Source organism: Penaeus monodon, chromosome 38 (assembly GCF_015228065.2).
Source record: "Penaeus monodon isolate SGIC_2016 chromosome 38, NSTDA_Pmon_1, whole genome shotgun sequence".
Classification (NCBI taxonomy): domain Eukaryota; kingdom Metazoa; phylum Arthropoda; class Malacostraca; order Decapoda; family Penaeidae; genus Penaeus; species Penaeus monodon.
The window spans coordinates 7,153,467-7,158,466 of NC_051423.1; the positions used below are offsets into that span (position 1 = coordinate 7,153,467).

At 26.8% G+C, this 5,000-nt stretch overlaps 1 protein-coding gene across 1 annotated transcript in view; it reads right to left on the bottom strand.

The window, feature by feature from the left end:
- LOC119596948 (probable serine/threonine-protein kinase DDB_G0267686) overlaps nt 1–5,000 on the bottom strand; it is a gene marked incomplete in the record, with an annotated part of 22,718 nt that overhangs the window by 17,193 nt on the left and 525 nt on the right.

The window sequence follows — 5,000 nt, forward strand, 5'->3', positions numbered from 1 at the left end:
TGGGGTTGATTAGGTGGCCAGTTTGTAAAAATTTCTTTAGTATTAGGGGATGGTAGAGCTTGCAAAAAATGAAAACCCCTTTTAAAAGGGGCATGAGTTAAATACCTTCCAAAGGCTTGTACATTTAAGTTATTTTTCCCCCTTTGTTAAAAATTTTTCTATATGGTTGGGCCGTGAAGGGCTTAGGCCAATTTTTCATACATGAGGGTTTGGGGTTGATAATATTTTAAAATTTGGTAATAATAATATCAACTTTTTTGTAAAAACATAAATCTATTTTTTATTTTTAAATTTTTAATTATTTAATTTAAAAAGAAATATTTTTATATATTTTTTTTAAATTTTTAAAATTTTTAATTATAAAAAATTGTTTTTAAATAAAAAATTTAAAAAATTATTATATATGAAATTTATAATTTTTATATATATTATGAAATATGTATATATTTTAATTATATATGAAATAGTAATATATATATTTTTATATATGAAATTGTATATATAATAATAAATATTATATATATTATTATAAAAGGGGAATATATATTTAAAAATATAATTATATATAAATTATATATATATTTAAAAAATTATAATATAAATATATATATATATATATATAAAATATATATAATATATATTAAATATATATAATAAAATATTTTTAAAATATTAAATATATATATATATATATATAATATAATCATATTGGATATATTATATTTATATATTATAAATATTTTAAAATATATATAATATGTTTAAATATATATATATATATTATATATAATATATTAATATATATATATATATATAATAATATTATAAGTTTATATATATTATATATATATAATTTTAAATAATAATTAATATAATACATTATATTATATTACATAATTATATATATATAATACATATATATAAATCATACAATATTATTATCTTATAAATATTATTATAATATATAATTACTATATATTTTTATATATATAATATATTAATATTTATATATATTTAAAAATATAAATATAAAATTATATATTATCATATATAATATTTTTTTAATATATATATCCTATATATATATATTAATAATTATTTATTATATATATATTTTAAAAATAAAATATATTTTAAATTATATATTAAATTATATATATATATTTTATATATATATATACATTTTTCCTATTTTATAATATATATATAATAATTTTATAATATATATATATATTTTTAATACATTTTTTCATTATAATATTATATATATATATATATAAATTTCATATTTATATATATATATTATAAAATACTATTTCATATATATTATATATATATACTATTTCAATAATATATATAATATTATATAAAATATATATATATTATATATAATATATATAGATTTATGTTTTTTATTTCTATAAACATCAATGTTGTTATCATTATTATTGATCCAATTTTCAAAATATTATCAACCCCACAAACCATCATGTCATGAAAAAATATGGCTAAGCACTGGGTCACGGCCATATGCCATCATAGAAAATTTTAACAAAGGGGCAGGTGAAATAGGACTTAATACTAGTGCACAAAGCCTTTGGAAGGTGATTAAGCTCAGTGCCCATTTAGAAAGGGAGTTTTGCATTATTTCCAGAACAACCGCAATCTACCATCCATGAGCCATGACTGAAAGAATTTCTGATCCAATATCTGGCCACCATAATCAGCTGCACAGGTATAATATAGAAAATTGAAAATTATGAATACATTACAAAATTGCAAAAATAACGAAATGTTACTAATTGTTATTGTTATTGTACAGAGTTATACACTCCCTAGAGCAGGGTTCTTCAAAGTATGGGCCGTGTCTCAGTACTGGATTGCAAGCTTGTGTACAGTGGGTCATCATATATTTTTATTTTTTAACTATTATATTTCATAACTAACACTGTTGTTCTACATGCCTTTTAAATCAAAATCTTATTTCCCGATACGGGGTAACTGAAATAAATGTGCAGTCCTGTTCACCAATATCTTAGAGGGCCTGTCAAAAACTGGTGGGATTTTTTGCAACTTTTTTTTTCTGATGAATGAGACATATACATCGATTAATATACCTGCTCCTGTTTAGCAATTTCCTTCAGCCACAACCATACCTTCACTCTGCTTGTAGGCCCTCTTCTACAAGAACCAGTTAGTTACATGTTTCCCTGCTTCTATCTTCTTGCAAATGTAACATAGTAAGTATAAAGTAGTAATTCTGGTGGTGTATGGCATATTTCAGACAGCCAAATTCTAAAATCTTTTTCCGCCTCCCACATTCTCCCTCTACGCATCCTACTACTAACTCCTTGGATCCAGGTGCCTTACAGCTGGCACATGGACCAAAATCAAGCCATTAGGCTCCCTCGAGTGATGACTCTCCTGGGTGTGGGGCTTGTAGACCCAGCCCAAAAGAACACTCAAGTGCCATATCCAGACTCCTTACCTCCTCTCTGCAATGCTATTAACACTTTTTCTGCAGGCATGGTTTTATATAGTTTTGTTATTTTTCAGTCTATATTTGTCGTTTGTGTAATTACAATAATTTTAAGAAACAATCTTTTCTTTTTTTATTATTCAATTTTCTGTAACACACCGTGCATGTAGACATGAATCAGTTCTTGTGCAAGGAAATAGTATCTTCCCTGGAGCCGGTGCTCACCCAGCCATGGCTCATAGACATTACACCCCACCCTCATTTACCAGTGGAAAATAAAGCAAGAGCCCCTACCTAAACACCCACAAAGTCTACTCTCCCTCCAAAAGCTTCGAGCACTCATGCCGAGATGTCCCCGTCACCCACCACCTTGCAACATTTCACGGAGAGGCATTCCTGCCATCCAGGGTAAGGGTCATGACAAGAAGTTCGCCACCCAACCTTTGGGCAAATTTTTTTCATTACGAAACATTCCTGTCACCCACACCTAAAAAAATTTGATATATCTGCTATATCATTGCCATTAAACTATTCATACATCTAAATGATGATAAATGACCCAAAACATCTTATGTTTTTAAACAAAAAAAAAAACATATATTCCACTTTTTATTCGGGGAATCTATCCCCAATGCAAGAGGAAAAACACTGACAGCTTTGTTAACTTTCCGCTCTACTGATGCTCAATTTATTTGAGATTGAAGATATTTTCTGGTAGATCAAATTTTACTTTTCAAATACCTGCAACCAAATATGGCTTACTGAAACACACATGCCTTTTCAGCAGCTGGAGGGAAAGACAAGCTGGATATTTTGAGGTTTTTTGAGGTTTAAGCTATTACTGTAGTTTTCCTTTAATTGTGGAGTCCCTATCATAGCCAAACAGCCAGTCTGTTAAAATTGTGCGAGGCCCATTCATTATGTGGACATGCGTATACAAAGAATTAACTACATATTTATGAGCCCAAACATGAATATCTATCAGACACATTTATTTTGTGGGATAAAAATTTTCATTAATTTTTGTTGACCAGTCTTATCATTACTAGGCCTTAAAATGCTGATGGCAAGTATAAAAAAAAATAAAAGCTTTATCAAAGCAGTAATTCCCTGATATTTAAGACACAAATTATATCCTTGTAGTATAGTTGTTACCTCATATTCAACCCTTTTAATGAATAGCTCTCACTTCAATAATAATAGAATAAAGATACCTAAGGTCAAACAAGCTTTGATATCTGATGTGGTCTTTAAACAAAAAGCAATATAGTATTAAAGTAACAGTAAGAGTGAATTGACTTACTCTCTTACAGTAATCAGCTAAAGACAGCCTCATAACATGAAGATGTAATGATTTTTATATATAAATTTCTGCATAATACATATAAAATATAGTGAAAGAGTCATCATTAATAATTTACTCCTTATGAAATTAATTCAAATTCACTGAAGCTATACAGCCTAATCGTACAAAAAAATATTTAATTAATACGAAATACCATAAATAAAACACTGGAGAAGATACAGCATATGTTAATTAGAACCCCTGAATCAAATGAAATTAAAATTCAAAAAACCCTTACCGCGTTCCTCACATAAATCAATACTCAGTTTTAAAAGTTCAATGGTCAGAAATACTTTTTACGGAAATCCGAAATTAATAGAAAAATTGTAAGACATTTACCATCTACATATACCATACAAAAATGCCTTTTCTATACAAGAAAATGTAGATCTTAATTTAAAATTTCAAAAAGTAAAATCTGGTAAATTAAATCAACAATTTTAACCTTTCTCTTATACCATCTCAATATCAATATCCAAAGTAATCTTGAAATAACAATAATAATAATAAAAAGGAAGCAATTCTACTAATAAAATTGATGGATCAATTTCAAGTTGCAAAAATGTATGTGTAATGTTAGCGTGTTACAAAACAAAGTGAAGGAAATGGACTTCTGTCAATATAAAGTTTATAAATTCAATTATCGCAGTTTTCTTTATGAATAACTTATAATAAGATTCCCTTTAGTAAAGCGTTTCATTCAAATATTGATGTCAAATGATTATTAATGCATGACATACAAGTTAAATTGAACAGAACAACTTTCTGTGCCACGGAGTAAATTTATATTTAGTAAATTCCTTTCTCTATATTTAATAAACTGATATTAAGCTTATAACCACATTAAAGAACCCTATAGACATTTGCAAAATTGTAATTTTCTTAATTTTCTCCTTTGTCCTCAGCTGTGAACTTTCTATCCCTGGAAGAGAAATTATCTTCATTAAGGAATTAGATGAATCTCCTCCTTGGTGCATTCACATCATAATTAGTGACCTGCCAATACATTTTTCTCTACCTGCTCATCATGCAAATGCATGGAATAATCAAAAGAATGCACTGTCAATGAAAAAATATTTCTAACCTCAAGGTCAAATTATGTCATTCCCCTAAAAACACCATTTGCGATAGGCCTACCTATTTTCAAAACTTACATGAGCCTTTTTGAGCATCTGT